The sequence below is a fragment of the Chiloscyllium punctatum genome, chromosome 36, assembly GCF_047496795.1.
Source record: "Chiloscyllium punctatum isolate Juve2018m chromosome 36, sChiPun1.3, whole genome shotgun sequence".
NCBI lineage: Eukaryota > Metazoa > Chordata > Chondrichthyes > Orectolobiformes > Hemiscylliidae > Chiloscyllium > Chiloscyllium punctatum.
The window spans coordinates 35,121,673-35,131,905 of record NC_092774.1 but is presented as its reverse complement, the minus strand read 5'-3'; the positions used below and the strand labels follow the sequence as shown (position 1 = coordinate 35,131,905).

The 10,233-nt window shown below is 45.4% G+C and overlaps 1 non-coding gene across 1 annotated transcript; it reads right to left on the bottom strand.

The window, feature by feature from the left end:
- Nucleotides 1-261: 261 nt before the first annotated feature.
- On the bottom strand, nucleotides 262-335 carry trnan-guu (transfer RNA asparagine (anticodon GUU)). The gene has a single exon. It is a non-coding gene; the product is annotated as a tRNA-Asn (tRNA).
- Nucleotides 336-10,233: the final 9,898 nt, after the last annotated feature.

Here is a 10,233-nt window from a genome sequence, read left to right as displayed (position 1 = left end):
GCAGGAGGAACTCAGCAGGTCAGGCAACAGCTGTGGAAAGTGAATCGGAGGCAACATTTCAGAATTTTGTTTTCTCCGACAGGTACTGTCAAACCTGCCGAGTTTCTCTTTTGGTCTCACCTTCTCAGCATACGCAGTCCCTTACGTGAGACATTCAGTCAATTCGAAACCCCTTTTGGAGAAGATTTCCGTTTGGGGAACATTTTCCTGACTCCATTAAAAGCGCACAGCATCGAAGCCAAAGGAGAACAGCGAACACCCCGTCCCTGGGTGGGCTCGAACCACCAACCTTTCGGTTAACAGCGGAACGCGCTGACCAATTGCGCCACAGAGACAGGCGTCAATGTGGGCTGCACCATCGCCTCGTGATTTTATAATTCAGACTCCCCGTCTCGAATTACAATTGTCGTCTATCAGTTTTACTTTTCCATAATCAAGCCTGGGAGATCTATTGTGGAGATACCGGGGGCTGTCTGCAGACACATCCATGTCACGAGGAACTAGCTTTCTTACTCCGGGACCGTCGCCCTTCCAGACTTTCAGTGTTTTGCTTGTTCCCGAGTTCTCTCATTGGCTTGGAGGCGAGAAGGGGTTTGAATTCCTGATGTGCAGGAACAACAATTCTTTCAATGTCTCAGATCAGTTCATGTGCCGAGAACATCAGAGTCAACCTCCCAGCCTCTTCAACAAGGGGACGGTGTCTGGACTGTCGGACAGGTCATCTTTCATTCTCCTCTAAATCCGCTTCCCAACGTGTTTCGAAACGTTCACAAAGCTGGAGTCTGGGATTTCTGTTTTGCTTCATGAACATTTGAACATTTTTCCATTTTCTAACTGACAATGTTTTGCCAAAATCGCTTCCCAATTGTACACCTTGCCTCATGTCCAGGGATGAGGAATTTACATTTTGGGCGGACATTCCCAAGGTTGAGAATGTTCGCTTTGGAGTAAAGAAGGATAACTGGAGATTTCCTGGGGCTGTTGGTCATGATGGGAGAAGAAGCGGTGGGAATGGGCAGATTAATGTTCAGAAGAACCAATTGCCACTGACCAGAGTCAGTTATCAGAGGACAGGGATTGAAGTTCTTGAATGAAAAGCAGCACTTGTGCCTAATAAACACAGAGAATACTGCAGAATGTCAACAGGTCGAGCAGCATCTGTGGAAAGGGAAACAGAGCTGACGTTGTGAGTCTGGTACGTTGTTTGTTCAGAACCCGAGTTTCCTGCATGGCAATCAATTCCCAGACATGAGAAAACGGGACTTTATTGAGACGGGTTTTGTGAAGTTTGAGGGATAATGCAACCAACAGGAAGTCATTTAAAATCGCCAGCGAAGAAAGCAGAGCCAGCAGGTTACCACCCTGGGTGGGGGAGCCCCAAAGGATCTCTACGCCAACACCTTAAGTGTTCGGCCACAACTACACGCCCAAAGTTGTGCTCTAAACTTTCTCATGGAATAGTTCTAACAGGAAAGGTGAGTATTGGGATTGTCCTGTCCGAGCCATAGCCCCAACGTTTCCTGTTCCCCTGGATTTGATCAGGACAGAGGAAGCTGATGGGAGATCGAATTGAACTACACACATTGATGAGAGATCGAGCGGGTGGGAAGGATCCATTCCCATGCGTAGAGAGATGAAGAATCAGGACCGAAAATAAGGAGCCACTTCAAGAAATTTGGGGTACATTCAGCAAAGCTAATGTAGAACTGTTCACAGAAAATTGTGATGAAAGTCTCTCGAGTTATTTTGATGAGAAGTGTTGATGATGCTAATACAATCGATAGGATGAACGTAGATTGGTAAATGTATTTGGTGACAGTCCTGTTCTAGCTCTGTGAGCGAAACCTGGATCTGAAGGAGTATAAGGAACATTAACAACATCGATCTGAAATTGGACACGTGACAAGAAACAGAGCCATCATTAACTTTTGAACTGGAGAAGGTTTCTCGTGAAATTAGCTTGATGCTTGAGGTATGCAAGGTCAAGATATTTTAAGCAAAACACGGAAACGCTATCCTCATTAGCAGACAGTGAAAGGATTACAAGACACAAATTAAACATTTTCGACAAGTGATACAGGGGACTGGGAAGATAAGTATTATAAACTGTGAACAGCAAAGTTCTGGAGCACAACACTTACATTCAAAGACCGAAAACATCCAGGTCCTGATTAATCATATTGCATTGTGGTGCTTTTTTGCTAAATATCCACTTGCAATGCCCTACAAAAGAGTGGCAAAACCCATCCCTGCCAGCCCAGGATAGAAAATCCGAAGGGATGAACGTTTGCTGATTTTCTGAAGATTCACAGAGCTTAGACTGGGTTTTGGTGATTGTTTCTTTTCCACTCCCAGGAGCCGCAGTATTTGAGGCGTTGAGTTGGGGAGAATAAAATGTGCCCTTGAGCAGCATGTGGGGCTATTTCAGCTTCCCCTCATCTGACTGCGCTGTGAGTTGACTCAGCTGTTCTCAGGGACATTTACTGACGCGAGACAGTGAAAGGATTCTCATTCCCGCAGATCGGGAATTCAAACCGTCTGCCGGCTTTGGGACAATGAGAAAATTAATTGGTGTGTGTGAAGAAACTGTGAGCTGCATTTCAAACAGGTAGGTGGATTCAGATTCATCATCCATTGCGCCCCGGCCCTGTGGGTATCTAACGCCACCATGCTGCAGAGTTCTGACGTTAACACGGACATGCGCAGCAATGGGATCAATCACAAGGTGAACAACCAAAGATAATCACCGTCACTGATTCCCTTCCACAGGCCCAACTTTGTGAAGCAGTATCTTTCACTGGCAAAGGAAACACCCTTGTCCTCAGGTGCATGCTTCATTTCGATCACGATTTCAAGCCCCTCACTCTTCTAGTCTCATTTCCAAACACTTTGCTCATAGCCTCAAAAGAATCTCTGCGGGCATCTGCTTGTTTCACCCGAACAGGCAGTCGGGTGCAGATTCCCACCAGTCCCAATTTGAGTGAAATAGTTTTCCCCTCCACTGATTTGAAACTTAAAGAAGAAGCCGGGGAGCAAGCTCCCTTTCTTTTCGACGACATTTCTCATTTTGTACTCGGCAGGGTTCACACCTGCGTGGGGAAACCGCAATGGATTTCATGTACATCGCATTAACCACTCGGCCCACGAATACAGAACCACACTGACAGCTTCATTTCCCAGGTCTGTCTGCCTGTGGAGCTGAGAAAGAGTGAATCATCGCAGAGTTTGTTTGAATCCAATCACTTCACAGTGATTCGAAAGGGTTAAATATCTGCACATGGTGTTTGCAGATATTTAGGTGTTTCACCCCAAAAGATGAAATGAACTTTCAGTTAGAAATTACAGGAGGAACTCAGCAGGTCAGGCAACATCTGTGGAAAGAGAATCAGAGGCAACATTTTAAAATTCTGTTTTCTCCGACAGGTAATGTCAAACCTGCCGAGTTTCTCTTTTGGTCTCGTCTTCTAAGCATACGCACTCCCTTACGTTAGACATTAATTCAATTCCGAAACCCCTCTGTGGAGAAGATTTCCATCTGGGGAACATTTTCCTGACCCCATTAAAAACGCACAGCTTCGAAGCCAAAGAAGAGCGTCAAATACACCGCCCCTGGGTCGGCTCGAACCACCAACCTTTCGGCTAACAGCTCAACGCGCTGACCAAATGCGCCATAGAGACATGCGCCAGTGAGGCCTGCACCATCCCTTAGTGATTTTATAATTCAGACTCCCCGTCTAGAATTACAATTGACGTCTATCAGTTTTACTTTTCTATAATCAAGCCTGGGAGATGTGTTGTGGAGATACCGGGGACAGTCGACAGACACATCCATGTCACGAGGAAGGGGACAAGGGGACGGTGTCTGGATTGTCTCTGCTCAATCGGACCGGTCATCTTTCATTCTCCTCTAAATCCGCTTCCCAACGTGTTGCTAAAGGTTCACAAAGCTGGAGACTGGGATTTCTGTTTTGCTTCATGAACATTTTTCCATTGCCTGACTGACAATATTTTGCCAAAATCTCTTCCCAATTGTACGCCTTGCCTCATGTCCAGGGATGAGGAATTTCCATTTTGGGGAGACATTCCCACGGTGGAGAATGTTCGCTTTGGAGCAAAGAAGGATAACTGGAGATTTCCTGGGGCTGTTGGTAATGATTGGAGAAGAAGCGGTGGGAATGGGCAGATTAATGATCAGAAGAACCAATTGCCACTGACCAGAGTCAGTTACCAGAGGACAGGGATTGAAGTTCTTGAATGAAAAGCAGCACTTGTGCCTAATAAACACAGAGAATACTGCAGAAAGCCAACAGGTCGAGCAGCATCTGTGGAAAGGGAAACAGAGCTGACGTTGTGAGTCTGATACGTTGTTTGTTCAGAACCCGAGTTTCCTGCATGGCAATCAATTCCCAGACATGAGAAAACGGGACGTAATTGAGACGGGTTTTGTGAAGTTTCAGCGATAATGCAACCAACAGGAAGTCATTTAAAATCGCCAGCGAAGAAAGCATAGTCAGCAGGTTACCACCCTGGGCGGGGAGCCCCAAAGGATCTCTACGCCAACACCTTAAGTGTTCGGCCACAACTGCACGCCCAAAGTTGTGCTCTAAACTTTCTCATGGAATTGTTCTAACAGGAAATGTGAGTACTGGGCTTGTCTCTGTTCGCGCCACAGCCCCAACCCTGTTCCCTGGATTTGATCAGGACAGAGGAGGCTGATGGGAGATCGAATTGAACTACACACACATTGATAAGAGATAGAGCGGGTGGGAAGGATCCATTCCCATGCGTAGAGAGATTAATAATCAGGGCCGAAAATAAGGAGCCACTTCAAGAAATTTGGGGTTCAATCAGCAAAGCTAATGTAGAACTGCTCACATAAAATTGTGATGAAAGTCTCTCGAGTTATTTGATGAGAAGTGTTGGTGATGTTAATACAATCGATAGGATGAACGTAGATTGGTCAATGTATTTGGTAACAGTCCTCGTTATCGCATCGCCCTCTTGTTTAATTGATTCGACCCTCCTCATCTCTATGTACCGGAATTGCTCCCCAGTCTATGTCGCAACTCTGTAACAAAATGCATCAAAATCACTTATTAAAGCCTGAGTACGAGATCAAGTCACAATCCAGTGGTTGCATGAGCATTGAAACTAACATAAAACGTACCATAGCCAACGATTGCTCTGAGATAATCTGGGTGACGAAGTTTCTTAATTTCTTTCCTTGAAATGAATCACATCTTACTCATTTCAGTGTACGTTAATATGGACTGGTATTAATTCCCATAGCACTTGACCGTTCCAATTCTGTGATTGAGCCATTTATTGGCCTCGATGCATGAGTAGAATCTGTCAATTTTCAAGTGCCACCGTTAAGCCACACCTACAAACTTGTCTCCCGTTCACTCTCAGCTTTCCCTCATAACCGAGCAACGGGGACAGGGAGAAAACGAACGGGAGTAAAACTCAGTTTGAATATGAGTCGATTGCCAGTTGAAGAAAGAACGAATGTTCCGCACAAAAAGCAAAGTTTCACGGGAACATTGCACAATATGGATGTCAAACTCACGACCTCAGAATAAAAATCTTTTGTTCTACTCCTGAGGTATTCCAACATATAGTCAGGGTGTGACCAGTTCTTTTATCAAGGCGAAATAACTTTTTAAACATTACGAAAACAAATACATTGATCAGCAGAAGTCCACAGCTCCAATGCTTTCTGCTCAAAACTCAAAAAATCATTAAGATTCCACTTCCTTTTTGCTTCTTTCTCAACGCTAACATCCAGTTTCTTCAGTTTCTCTTCTTGAATTTAAAGTTGTTTGTCTTTTTTTTGCCTTTTTTTGAAAGCAAATTCGCTTCAATATCAACAAAACTGACAGGCAAATCTGACACACAAACAGCCATTCGCGACCACATATCCCCAATTCTCACTTTCAGATTTGCAAAAGTCAATAAAATAAAGGAACTAAGCAGTTGAGCACGTTTAGAAAGTAGATGACTGACTTTTATGGGTGAGTCGCTTGGGCCTTTGCCAACGCTGCTCGCAGGTTTCGTGATCAGGACATAATCTCCCTCAGTTTTGCTGAGCCTGTGCTTGGTTCATTGGGAGATTAGGCCCGGGTTGCAGTCGACCCCGACTTAAGTTGCGTTGTTGTTTTTCACTGGCAGCAGAAGATTGGAGATTATAGGACCAGAACATTGCTGCTTTTCTATTTTTTCTTGTGTCGTTCCATCTGGGACTGAGGAAAGCGAATCATTATCGAGAAACCAAGAACATTACGTTTCTAAAGATTCAAGTGCAGGAATTCAATCAGTTAACTGTTCTGTGACTGTGTTTGTCCGAATATTGGTATAAGATGCCTGGGTGTGTCTGTGTTCGATATTTCAAGAACAAATAATTGGAGAATATTTTCTTGCAGATTGTGCCCCCGATAACAGGCCGCAAATGTGCAATAAGGAAACAGTTAAGATTATAGGAACATCGGAATATGAGTCGGCCATTTAGCCCCTCAAGTGTGTTCCAACGTTCAAAGAAATCATGGCTGATCAGAGGCCTAAATCCATTTATCTGTCTTTGGCCCATGTCCCTTAATACCTTTCCTGAACAAAAAAAATCTGTTTCGGATTTAAAGCTGACAAATTATCCTGTACCCACTGCCATTTATGTAGGATATTTCCAAACATCTGACAAACTCAATGTGTAGAAGTGCTTCTGAACATGTACCCTGAAAAGTCTGGCCCTAATTCTACAATTTTGCTCCATTTCGACTTACAACTATTTTGGTGAACAGCCGGACTTGCTGACTAAATGCACCAAAGAGTCTGAGATGTAAAAAATCAGTAAGATCACGAAACCCGAGTGTTAGCGAATTCCAGCTTCAGACTACAATTACAGAAATAGCAATTGTCCTTTACAAGTGTGACTTTAACAAAATAAAGGCTGGGACATTCATTGTAAACGGTCTGACCACAGACACTGCAGACACACCCATGTCACAGAAACCACCCCTGTGTGGGGATACAAACAGAGTGGTATGGCAGCCTGTCTGCAATTTCGTTCGTTTCACTTGCATTGTCACTTTTGTCTCGATTTAGAAACACGAACTGACTGAGCGGAATGCAGTCTTTCTCAGCCGTAATCATACGGTGCTTTTATAGCACTATCACCTCTTTAATTATTGGTCGAGTAATTCGGGAACGTGGTTTGGAAGCCGATGGCTCTCACCGTGTTCAAACTTTACCAAATGTCTGCAGAAATCATTAGCCAACATCGGGAAAAAGTGCTTCCAGACATACCTGAGGAATTTCGGTTTGATAGGCTTTGAACTTAAGTGGAAGGAAGGGAAGCCCCGATGCAGGGGCTGCCTGACCCTCTTTAAAAAACTCTCACCAGAAATTCCACCCGCAACACGACGTCATCGGACATGCGCGGTGATGGCCTGCAGCTATTGTGACGCAATAATGATGCTGGCCCCAGGAACATGAATATGTATTCGGCATTGGTCACGTGGTACTGAATCCAAAAAGTAGTTTTCAGAACATCTGCTTCTCATTCTGTCTCCCAGGACCCGGGCGGGTCTCCACTGGCGGATAATTACGCCATTCTGTTTTTAAGTTTGGCTCGAACACCCGAGTGGCCAGGGACAAGCATTACCCTCCTCAACAAAGGGGACAGAGATAAGGAGAACACCACCCTGAACTCCACAAGTGTGTAACCTCAACTTTCGACATTGGGCCAGTGTATCATTGTGATGATATTTAGCTCACATATTCAAACATTTGTTGGGGTAGCGGGTGAGGAGGGAAAGCTGCAAAAGATGACACTGAGCGGATAGCAGAGGATGGCTTCTATCCATCAACCTCTGGTTCTGGGCCCAACACGGTCCCGCTGCAGCACTCTGCTATGCTACGCAAACAGCCTTTCCAGACAAAAATTTTCAGCTTTTCATCTGGTGTGTGACATGCACGTTCGAGATTGATGCCAAAAGATCTTCACTCCTCTCATGAAATATGCTGTTGTGAAGGTGTATCGCTGTTGTGCAAATATTAACGTTGTCTAAATTCCAACATTCTGCTTTTCGAAGTGTGATTTCGCTCAGAACTACACACTTTCAAAAATCACCAAGTTGAAACGTAAACACAGTGCCCACAGAAAGAATTAGCCATGCCAATGCTACCCGATGCAGGGCTGCCTGACCCTCAGGGAGGTTTCTTTGATAAACTGTGTCCAAGCATTCCGGCCGCACGTCATTGGGTATGCACGATGATGGCCTGCAGCTATTGTGACACAATAATGATGCAGGCCCCGGGAACATAATATGAATTAGCCGTGGTTCACGTGGTAGTGAATGATTCAAACGAATGTTATTCCATGTCCAGGGATTTATTTGAGGGATGAGGTAAATGGGCAAGCGTTACACCCGGGTTCACTCTTCCTTCACTCCCATCACCCACCCATAGCCCCATGGCACTTTGTCCGGCAACGGCCGAAATTGGAACACCTGCCCGTTTCCCCCACCCTGCTCAGTATTCAAGGGCCCGAACATACCTTCGACGTGAAGAAACACTTTACCTGCACTTACCACAGCCAAGACTACTGCATTCGCTAGTCGCAATGTGGTCTCGTCAACATTGGAGAAACGAAGCGGGTGACTGCTTCGCAGAACATCTAGGTTCTGCCCACACAAAGACCCTGAGCTTCCAGTTGCCTGCCACTTCAGCACACCACCCTGTTCCCTGTCCAGCATCACTGTCTCAGGCTTGTTGCAGTGTGCGAGCAGAACAATTTTGCACTTGGGGACCCTACAGTCGTCCTCAATATTGTATTTAATAATTTTAAGGCCTGAACTTCCCCACATCATAGCCCCGTACCACGCACACAAGGCCTTGTTATCACGTAGTCTGCCATTACACACCACCTATTATTAGCGACTAACACTTTCCTTTAACAGCTATTCACCCTCCCAGACAGTTCGTTATCAATTCCTTTGTCTGTCCAACCATTCTTGTCTCACTTTGGGTTCTATCCCTATCTATCATTTACTCCGCCCACCTTCCTCTCACCCTCCCATCTGCATATTAACCGACATTTTCCTATTCATCACCAGCTCTGTGGAAGGGTCATCGGATTCTTCTTCACAGAAGCTGCCAGATCTGCTGAGCTTTTCCAGCAACGACTGTTTTTGTTTCTGAAATACAGCATCCGCAGTTTTTATTCAGAAAGAGTTGCTAATTGGTTTGAGAGACAGAGTGAGAGAGTAAGTGAGACAGAACAGCCATGAACCGTTGGCCTCCGTTCTAATCATAAAGTAAAATCATTGTAGTACGATCATTGTCGTAAGGGCTTGTGGCTTGTGGCGCAACGGGAGCGCGTCTAACTGCAAACCAAAAAGTTGAATGTTCAAATGGTGTCAGCCTCAGTGTGCTACATAGGAGCTCCATTCCTGCTGTTTCAGCTTAGAATAACAGAATGTGCCGCAGCCCACCCTGGCTCTGCTGCTTCTTTGCAATGAGCAAGTTAGTGTCTTTTTTCGTACCGTAAGCTTGCCTTCTCCCTGTCAGTCTCTGCTTTGTTCCTTTGACCATGACCACCCCGAAATCCCTTCTGTGTCGATTGAATCTGCCTCTCTGTCACTGTCAGGCAGCCTTTCCTGATCCCAACCACTCCCTCTGCGAAAACGTTCTTCTTAATGTCACTTTTCCTACTGACTTTCAGTCTCTGCCTATTCGCTTTCAATCCTTTCAGGCGTGGAAGCATTTTCACCAAAGCGGGAATCATACGCCTGGACCACTCCACCATACATCGTGGGTCCTCTCACCTCCCGAAGCAACTGGGACTTGGTCACTATGGAATACATTCTACATTCCTTCAATAATTGCAAGGATGCAACAGTTTCCAGAACATCTGCTTCTCATTCTGTCTCCCAGGCTCCGGGCTATCTACACTGGCAGATAATTACACAATTCTGTTTCTAAATTGTTCTCTCACACCCGAGCGGACAGGGACAAGCATTATCCTCCTCAACAAAGGGAACAGATAACAGGAGAGCACCACATGTGCGTCACCTCAACTTCCTATGTTGGGCCAGGATATCGGTGTGAGACATTTAGTTCGCATCTTAAAAGGCAAGATACAGAACATAGCACCAGTGTAGGGGAAAGCTGCTGAAGGAAACATCGAGAGGAGCATCGCGGATGGCTTCGACCCATCGACTGCTGTGTTATGAGCCC